Below are 11,092 nucleotides of genomic sequence, written 5' to 3'. Positions count from 1 at the left end.
GCCATTTGAGAAGTGAGGCATGGACTTTATGGGTCCTATCAACCCTCCTTCAAAACAGAAACAATACATCATTGTGTGCACCGATTATTTGAAAAAATTGGCAGAGACAAAGGCAATCAAGGTAGAAACAGAAGAAAAATTAATTGAGTTTTCAAGAGAGAACATCTTCTATAAGTTCGAGTATCCAAGAGAACTGGTTACAGATCAAGGCAGTCAGTTCACTTCCAATCTGGTTGAAGCCCTACTCACACATCATAAAATCAAGCACAGGACTTCCACCCCTTACCATCCACAAGCCAATGGGTAGGTGGAAGTCACTAACAGAGCTTTGGAAGGAATTTTGACCAAGGTAGTGAGTAGTAGTAGAAAAGATTGGGCAGATCGATTGGTTGAGGCCACCTGGGCCTACAACACCACATGGAAGACCACCACTAGGTTCACACCCTATGAGCTGGTCTATGGGAAGAAGAATTTGCTGTCAATAGAATTTGAATACAATACACTAAGGATGGCAGCTCAACTGGACCTAGATCTCAACCATGCACAAAGGGAAAGGCTACTCCAGCTTAATGGATTGGATGAACAGAGATTGTAGTCCCTTCTCCACACAGAGGTTGTCCAGCTTCAAAGGAAAATATGGCATGACAAACATATCAAGCAGAAGCAATTCCAAGAAGGTGATTGGGCGCTGCTCTATGACTCAAGGTATAAATACTTCAAAGGCAAGTTGGGGACAAGATGGATGGGACCCTACACTATAGAAAAATGCCATGACAATGATTCAGTTCTGATCAAAACCATTAATGAGGAAGCCATCCCCATGCTGGTCAATGGGCATAGCTTGAAAATTTACAAGAAGCCCCTCTCCAAGCAAGAATTCATTGAAGATATGAAGGCAGTGTTGGTAGTGGAGCAGGTCTCAGCCTCCACTCCACCCACTCACTGAGAAAAAGAGAAAAAATAATAAGGACTCAAGTGAAAACCTCTATGAGGCGCTTGAGCCCCATCATTGGGTTGAAAACCTCTTTTGAGGCGGCCCATTTATGAAAAAAAAAAAAAGAGAAAGAGAATAAGATCCCTCGGTGAAAACCTCCCTTGGAGGCGCCCAGGGTAGGCAAGTAGGGTGAAAACCTCTTGGATGCGCCCTAGTTGTCTTTTCAAAAAAAAAAATAGAGAAAAAGAAGAGAAAATTGACATTTTAAAATGCTTTTCAAGTTACAGATGGACCACAGGAAGCAAGGGGACATGACACAAAGCCTATTACACATCCTCTATACTCTCCTCCATCATATCTAACTTTTTTTCCACCTCTATGTGTTGTTTTCTGAAGACTGTGCATCCTACATGAAGCCTTGTGTGTTCTATAGGAGGCTCCTGTAGAAATCACAGAGAGCTTGAAATAGCCTTTAAAAACAGTTTGAGGAGCTGGGGATTTTCAGAGAGAGCATGTAGGCCATCCTACATCTATTCACCATCCTGACCATCCATCACACACCTGCACCACCTCATTTCCATTGATTTCTTTCCTTCCTATAGAAAAAACACAGAAACCAGTTTTTTTAAAAATAAGGAAATAAAAGGAACAACACCTCCACAACTCACCTGTAGCTATCAAATCCCTCTCCATGGACATCAAAATCTTCAGTAGCATCCTCCCAACTCCCAGCACAAGCATCAGCTAAAATTTTAGAGGGAGAAGAAACTACAGGAAGGATTTCTTGTAGCAGTTGACCCCCTTAAAATCAAGCTCCAACAGCAAAATAGGCACAGCCACATGAATGCAGAAGATGTTTGAAGCAAGATTCAGTTAAAGGGAACCTGTACAAAGAAATTGAGCCACATATCAAGAAGCAAAGAGCATACAGCATAAGGGATACATGCATGTAGCACTGAAATCTGAGCATGCAGCAACAACAAAACCTAGCAGCACCACAGCACGAGCATTCGACCTGTAAGTAAGTGTCTAACCCGCTCCTCTATTGCATCTGTATAATTCAAAAAAATGCATGAACAAATGGAATGGTTGGGATTAAACTAGAAAGATGGCCAGCTAATTGGCCACCCTCATCCAGTTCGACTGCGCTCATCCATAGATCCACCACACGTGTATCTAGTCAACTCAAAAAAAATCCAAAAAGACAGGTAGAGGCAGATGTTCGAACTCCAACGCAAATGATGGGAAGTGATTGTAGGCAGAGAGAATGAAAACTTATGATGACACAGTAGTGGGGACCAATGGTCCAAATAATGGAAACGTACCCTTTTCGCCACCTCACGTCATCACCGTAAATATCTCGAGTGAACATAAGTACTCCTCCTCGAACTTATTCACCACCTTTGTTTCCATTTTATCATCGTCCCCGCGACTGCAGCGAGCTCCATACTACCTCTAGAGCCTCGAAACCATCACTCTCTGTCATTTTCATAACTCCTCCTCTTATCAGATTCTACAGGAGCATTATCAGGTTCTACAGGAGCCGTAACCAGTTCTACAGGAGAACCTCCAACCATTTCTACAGGAGGGCCAGTAAGCAGTTTTAGAGAAGAGAACACAGGGTTTTCGTTCAAATTCAGACTTGAAGAGGTAGGCTCGGTACAAACCCACTTTGAATATTCATATATACAAGGGGTGATGCAATTTTAAGGAAGGATTAAGCCTGAAAAAGAAGAGGAATTGCATTCAAAAATTCTGCATGTTCCTTGAAAAAAAAAAACACAGTTTTTACCTGTTTCATGTTTCTGCAAAAGAATTGTTGTCTCCTTCTCCACCTTAGGTATTCACATATACAAGGAGTGATGCAATTTTAGGGAAGAATTAAGCCTAAAGATAAGAGAAATTGCATTAAAAAATTCTGCCTGTTTCTTAAAGAAAAATGGTTTTTTTCTCTGTTTCCTTTTTTGAAAAATTGTTGTCTCCTTCTCCACCTGAAGTATTCCAAAAGATTATAAACATAATGACAAGGGGATTCATGAGGAAGGAACCCCTAAATTTAGTCGGGCTCCATGAACATCCTAAGGTGGTAGCCATTTTTACCAGAGCCAATTGGATGCCATTTTTCGAAAAACTTCGAGGGTATGATGAAGAAGTGACTCAAGAGTTTGCCCTTTCCTTGGTACCCCACTCAAAGACCCATGCCACTATTACTTTCAGGGGTCTCACCATGGAAATCACCCTAGATTTTATTAGTAGGGTTACCAGTCTTCCACTTGGACTACCCTGGAGCAAAGAAGAAAAGCCACTGGGTCAAGTTGCCAAGAAAACCTTCTTCCAACCAAATGAGCATCCTGTAGAGGACAAAAATGGCATCAGGAGGACAAGCATACCTTACCCTTGGGATGAGGTCATCTACCAAATTATCAAGTACATTTCCTGTGAAGGAAGGTACAACATAGTTTATGGTTACCATTTCAGACTTCTGCATGAGCTAAGATATGGCATGGATATTCCCACACCCCAAAAACTTAGTATTCCCTATTTTCTCCTACAGTCTCTTATAGATTCCAGCATTAAATTGAAGGTAGGAGGTCCAGACCAATTGGCTCACCATGGACTAATTAAACTGTTGGTGGAAGAAGCCCTCCACACCTTCACAATCCCCATAGCCTGGGAGATTTTCATAAATATGACAAGAGAGGATGATATAAAATGCCTCACATATGACCTCAGTCCTTCTGAAAGTGAGGGGGAGAACACAAAGGGGAAGATGAGGAGAAAACCAAAATAGAGGAAGAGGAAACCAAAGCAGAGAAAGAGGAACTTGAAATAGGGAAGGAAAATGTTATAGACATTTTTGTGCCTTACAGCATGAAGCATGAAATGTCGATAATTCGAGGGATCCAAAGTCCCTAAACATGTTGTTCCTACCCCTAGAGGAACAAGGTCAGCAAACCACAGCACTGAAAATCAGTTCTCCACCTGAAAACACTCAAAAACAAGCTAATTCTGGATCATGTCAACTGCTCCACTGAGCATCTGCGCTGAATGTCAACTGCTCCACTCTGTACCTGCGCTGAATGTCAAATCTAATGAAGGCTACCTGCGCTGGGCGAGATTGGACAAGTGGCACAGTCATTCTGCAAGGTGTCAAATGCCCAGGAAGCTTCCAAAATGACACTTGGATCAGGGAATTCGCCTTGTGATGAGTAAGAGGATCTAGATCTCCAAGTGGAAGCAAGAAACTCCAAGTGGACTCAAGAACTAAAGTATAACTGAAGTGGGAAAGGACACTAGTCAGCTTCATGCCAGCCTCAAGCTGACTCATCCTTTCTCCAAAACTCCTATATATAGAGCTCTCTCAAGAGGTCTAGGGAGGCTGGAATCTTGTGAATGTAAGGAAGTGTTGTTGGTTTGAGTATATAACTATTGGGTGATTGCTTTGAAGGAGGTGAAGAGGAGATTTCTTTCTGCTGGGAGGTGTTGCTGGATTGGGCCTATTATGGTTGTAACACTCTCAGAACTTTACTTCTTCCATTAATAAAGCATTTGAGGTTCTTCTATATGCATGTGTCTTTGTGGAGTATTGATGCTTGTATATTTGATTTATTCTAATCCTTGAATCAATTATGGATGTATCCTTCTTGTAGTTTCCCTTTCTTATGCTTTTACAGGATCTTTGTGTAGCTGGGCCAGTGAAAGAGCAAGGAGCTGGGAGCAAGCAGCAAGGAGAGAAGATTGGATCAAACATTAGCGGAAGACAACGGTTAGTGGATCTCTTTCTCCCCTCTCTTACATCTCATAAAGAAGTAATCTTGAATAGCTTTGCATTCGGTTGTTGTTGAGGTACTATCACCCTTAGAGTGGGATAGGGTCATTCCGTATTGGATACTTTTCCCAACAACAGAAAAGACCAAAATAGAGAAGGAAAAACTCGAAACAGAGAAGGAAGAGACTGAAACAGAGGAGAAAAGACCAAAGCAAAGAGGAAGGAACCTAGGACAGAAGAGAAAAAGACTAAAACAGAAAAGAAAAAGACTAAACCAGAGAAGAAAAAGACTAAAGCAGAGAAGGCAGAAACTAAAAAAGATGAGAAGGAAACCAAAACAAAGGTAGAAGAAACAAAGCTAGCAGAGGCAGAGAAGACAAAAGAAGAGGAAAAAGGAGAAAAGAAGACAAAATTTTCTCCTAAGACGCTAGAAAGGGAAGCAATAGCTATTCTTGCTACCCTCAGCACCCCAGTTAAACCTAAACAAAAGAGGAAAAGTCCACCATCAATGTATTTCAGGGCTTGAAAAAGCACAAGAATAAAAATAGGGAAGCCACATCCATCCTCAAAAGAGCCTATCATAATTGAAGATTCCCCTACTATCAAAATGGAAGAATCCCTATCCAAAACCCCCATTACTTATGAAAGAGGAAGTCCTAGATCTTCCACTTGGAAGGAAAGAGTAAAACTGTAGGACTTAAAAATAGTCCTACAGGAGGCACAAACTTCTCTACAAGAGACCCAACAAAGCTACAGGAGACTGAGAAACTTGAGAAAAGGGAAGAAGAGCAAACCAAGGGGAAGGATGAAACAACAAAGATACCAGAACCTGACCCATAGCCTAGTTTAGGCTCCTATTACAACCTTCTTGAAGGAGGAAAAATTATTCCACAAGAATTTGCAGTCCCACTTTTCTTTGAACTAGAAAAAGAAAGGGTAAGGAGCCATAGATGGATGCAGATTGCCAAGTCCAAAGGGGTGGAGGACATTGGACACATGGAGAACAAGCTGAGAGAGATGGGTAAGGAATTGAGCACTGTAAGACATACAAAAGCAATCAAAAGATCTCACTTGGAAGTAGAAAATGAAATGTTAAGGAAACAGCTGCAAGAAATGGAACCACAACTAGCATGCATGGCCAACTAGGCTATGGAGGCACTAGAATGTAGACAACCAGCCAAATCATATGGAGTATACCTCAAAGACCAATGGCTATAGTTCCAGATCAAGACTCTGGCACAGAGAGGCACCATGCCTTTTCAGGATTATAGACAGTTCATGGATCTATGTGATCACAGTTCAGCAGAGGACAAGGAAAAGTTGGCAGAGTTTTATTTGCATAACATGGCCCTTACTGATATGAACCTATGGGACCCCAATGCTAGGTTAGGGGACTTGCAACTGATGGCCATGGCATCTTGGATGAGTCATGAGGAGAAAAGGGCCATAGAAATCAAGAAGTTGATGGAAAAAGAACAAAATGAGCCCCTGATGATTAGAGCAGAGCCATCAGACCCTATGGCTCTCATTAGCACACACCAGCAACTTGCAGCTGATCCTCAAAGTGCCCCTAAGTACATCAATGATCAAGCCCAGGCTATTGCACATTTTGAGGACATGGAGAGATTGCTTGGAGATGACTGCATTCATGCCTGCATGAGAAGGTGGAACACACTGCCACACAGCCTACAGATCAGGGAGTATCACTCCCCAAACAGGATGAAGGAAGCATTGAGGAGAGTGCCATTGTACAAGCACTCTATGCAAAGCTTGAAGGCCCATTGGATTGGCCTCAAGTTGAGTCCCCCACTGCTGCTAGGACTGCTAGAGGGCACAAAGGAGGAAGAAGAAAGACAGCAATGGGAAGAGGTGGACAGAAAGGCTGGATTCCATGATAGGGAAGAGGATCTCACATCAAAGGCATGGGATGTCAAGGAGACCGTCAGGGCCATCAAGGATGAGGAGTTGGAATAGTTGCTCAGAGGATGAGAAACACATTCAGTAGGGGGGTGATGATGAGCCCCATAAATGGGTAATTATATGGGATCATTTGGCCTCCTAACTCAGCTTAATCCACCATTCTCATTAGTTTATTGCATATTTCTTATTATATTTATGCTAATAGAGTGAATTGGGTTAGTCATTATGCCATGAAGTCTAATGTGTGCTTTATGCGGATTTTTGGTCAATTTTGAGACAAAGTCAAAGGTTTAATGAGCATTTGGCAACCAAGATTCGAGGAAAACAAGGGAGAGGATTTGTAGGAGGGTGTCCCCCTAATTTATGACCTCGTACCTCAAATCCTCTTTCAAAAAGCTCAGAGCATAAGAAACCACATCAATGCATCAAAGGGGCGGCCGAGCAAGTGAAGAAGAACTGTTGTCTATCTCTAGTCTTGGGAGCCAAGCCTCCTTGATTTTAGGAGAGCTGTTGGAGGATCTAGTTGTATAAATAGGAGGCCTTAGGTGCTCAGTATTTTAGTTGGATGTTAGTCAAATTTTCGCACTTTTTTTGCAGCTCTTGCTCAGCTCACTTCGAGCTTACTTTTGTGAATAGTTTTATGTAATGTGACTATTATTTTGATAATGGAGATGAAATATTTTCTGAGCCAGCACTGAGTTCTTTCAGGGGGTCGAAGCTCTTGGGTTAGGGCCCAACTCAAGCTACCGAGCACCTCTTGTTTTGTACTTATATGTTTTGTTGTAGTTCATGAATTAGTTTCTGTTAGACATATTGCTTCCTTAGTAAAATAGGTTGCTTTTTGGTGATTTACATAGATGTTTCCATTTCAGTTGCTAAAGTAGGTTAAATAGTGATAGGAGAAAGATACAAAAATGCCATCAACAAAGCCTTGACCTCCTTTCTTCCCTTTGGGACCATGAGCTGAGGTCAAGACACTCTTGTTGCCACAAAAACACAGTTTTTCTTCCTCCATGCAATTTCTAGTGTTACAGTTTGATTCAAAGGTTAATGTTTTGCTTCAGATCCATTTTTCCATACTCATTTCTATTTCTGCAATAAATCTCTTTCCATGCTTTCCTTTCCATATAGCATTGTTCAACATTTCATTTTCCTAGGTCAAAATTTAGGTTAACATGAGATATAGTTCTGTTTTTTTGGTGCAGCTAGTTCTTTTCTTGCTTAGTTTCAGTGTTTTGATTTGCAGCTCTCTTACAGTACATCTTTGCTCATAATAAGTCAATAAAGCAGCCATCACCATCCCCTTTGCTACATTTTTCACAGGTCATTCACAGCCCTTCACAAATCTGCCCTAATTTCTGCACTTTTCTCATAAGCTTTCCTCTCATCTCTTGAACAAATCCAACCATCATTTTCTTTCCTAACCATCCTTGATGAACTACAAGTAGATCAACTCATACCTCTAGTCTTCAGCTACCCTTTCCCACCATTTTTCCACCTTTAAACCCTCTAAAACAGCCCTCAGCATCCTCTTGTAGATCCCTTGCAACCTCCTGTAGAATTTCCTGTAAGTGACTTTTTGAAGTCCGATTGCAGGGAAAGCTTCCAGAAGGGTGACAGAGGTCTCCTAGGACCCCTCCACACCTTCCTACACCTTTGCAAATCCAAAAGTCGCCCTCCATCGCCACCTAATTGCTGCCACATCCATAAACAAATAAAATTACATGCATAACAATTTCACATAAAATACATAAAAATCCAAGAAAGATGTTTTTTCTTATTTCCTTCCAGAAATAGCTTGAATAGGTGTAGTTTACTTCCTCAGTAGGTAATGTCACTTCTTTCCTAGATTTTCACCTCTCTTTTAGAAAAAGTAGGGTTTGCTAGGTTTACTTCACATTTCAGTCTTCTTACTCTTTCTGCAAGTAGAATAACCTTTGTAGAGTAAGCTTTCCTTTCTTTCATCATAGTTAAAGCTTCTTCTAGAATTCATAGAAGTTAGATTGAGCTCCTAGTGATCTTGCGCCAGTTGACCAAGTGACAGCCTGTAGTAAGAACTAGTACTTGTGCATACAGCACTGTCGCTTCCAAGTTTGTTACAAACTACTGGGTTGATAAAAGTAAAGTAGGAAGCCCCAGGAGTTGCAGAATTATTGCTGCAATACTGGTTCTCACTAGTGTTGTGCCTGCATCCCTGGTATTTAAGCCACTTTTTCAGGCCTAGAGCCTAGGTCACTACCCATAATTAAATCAAACCTTCATATATGAAATATAATAGCAGAATAATGATACAAATTAAATTACTTGAATAAGGACTTGACTGGACTTCTACTAACCATGATAGGCAATTCATCAAACATATCACAAATATGTAATCTATAGGAGTAAACAACATATATGAGCACAGGGGTATCATACTTATCTGAGAATCACTAACAAGCATTGATCCCTTATATCATTAGCTGCATTATCATCTATTAGGTCATATATACATTGTTCACTCATTGTTCAATTGTTCACTCATTTACATACATCATCATTGTCATAATACATGCTTATTGTTAGAACTCTATAAATTTCTCCAAGCTGGGAAGAGAAATTCTAGAGGTAACTATAAACCTCTTTTAGGCTAATGTCCAACCCCCCTAACCTTGGAGAGGGCTCTCTTTCTAGGTTTCTTATATCAATCAACCAGATGATTAATAGGATATAGAGTTTAGGGTGGTTATGATGATCAGAGGATGATCCTGATTTTGATTTATTAAAGGTGGGTGTAGAGGGTAGGACTACTTAATATCATAGCACTATTATAGGTCTAAATGAATCAGGGATATGGTGCAATTCACATAGGGACAAGGTAGGCAGATCTATGGGTAATCCATCGAATTCGTTGTACTAGTATGAATGGAGTAAATAGAAGAATGACAATGTGAGCATCCATACAAGGATGAATTCAAATTTCCATGGAAGGAAACAACACACAGATAATGCCCAAACGAATTTGATAAAGAAACTCATGAATTCTGAGAAATTTTTTCAAAATAAACATGAAGAAATTTACTATATGAATTAAAAAACTATAAACATATCAAAAAATAGAATATATCATGAAACAAGAGAAACAAGATACCAATAAGCCAGACACATCTATCACTGTCTAAATATGCACCTGCCTTCTTCAATTCATTCAGTAAAAGATGTAATACTTGCAAAAACATAGTCTAGCCTCTAACACTCTCAATCCGAACCATTTTTCATGTCTTTTCATCATTAAATATAATAAGGAATTTGAAATTACCACTCTAGGTGGTCGAATTCATTACACATAAGTCTAATAGGCTAGGTACAATGCATCTGCAGAAAAACAGGAACTACCATATCGAAGCTATCACAATTTAGAAATATCATTGGTTTAAAACTTAAAATAGTTTATAAACATCATGTCTGGAAACTCAACTAAACTATCATATCCATGCTTATTCGACCACTAAAAACACTTCTAGTATGTCAAAAAATACAAATTTGTAAAAATAGCCCTGACTGATATACTTACGTAGCAATTGCGTAGCAGAGTGAAATAGGTTTCCAAATCAGCATGGTTTCAAGTTGTACTGGATAAATCTGAGTAAATGGGTGCACTTGAGATGATGTTTTGCTGGTGTAGAACCTTTGAGATACCCTCTTCAGCCTTTACAAACCTCCCAACTGACCAATCGCAACTTGTGCAGCAGAAATGGAATTTTGAACTTGTATTAACAACTCCCACTCCAAACTGATTGTAGTGACTATTCAACCATCTCATTCAACCTTATATGACCTAGCATACTTCAAACCTACAAAAATATCCATATTTTCATCAAAATATGACATTACGTCACTACATAATATCCAATTAGATACATGGATTTAGCCTTCAGCAAAAGGGAACATAGCATATAGCTTCAGAAATGACAACATGAATAGGACCTCCTTATGCCACCTTAGTTTTAGGAAGCCTCAACCAAGATGCCAAAGCTACCTCCTCCTCCTTTTTCCAGATGATGGTTTAGCTTCCTTGGATTACTTTGTAACGATGACCTGCTTACTATATGACTTCTTAGTTTCCTTGGATCGTTGTTTGGTTCTCTAGAGTTTTTTCCTAGTTTTGTCCAACTTTAGTTTCATAAATCTTAAACTTATTCTCATGATAAAATTCCTTGTGTATTATCTCTTTATATGTTTGTACAAAGGTAAAGTCCACTTCAAAACTACCTTGGCTTTATCAGCTATGTCAAGAGCTTCCAAAACTTGAGCATAGAGTTCCTATTTGTACCTTTCATTCCTTTATGTCATGCAATCAACTTGATGTTAGACCTCCTCAAATTGCTCAAACAACTTCTGATAAAATTTCCATTCATCAAAATTTGGATTTTATTTTGCTGGAATGGTCTCTTTCATCTTTTCTTCCCTCTTAGTTGATTACCTTGACC

This window comes from Pinus tabuliformis, chromosome 4_2, assembly GCF_031772625.1.
Source record: "Pinus tabuliformis cultivar Carrire ecotype Pingquan chromosome 4_2, CPIR1, whole genome shotgun sequence".
Classification (NCBI taxonomy): domain Eukaryota; kingdom Viridiplantae; phylum Streptophyta; class Pinopsida; order Pinales; family Pinaceae; genus Pinus; species Pinus tabuliformis.
This window is presented reverse-complemented; position numbering follows the sequence as displayed.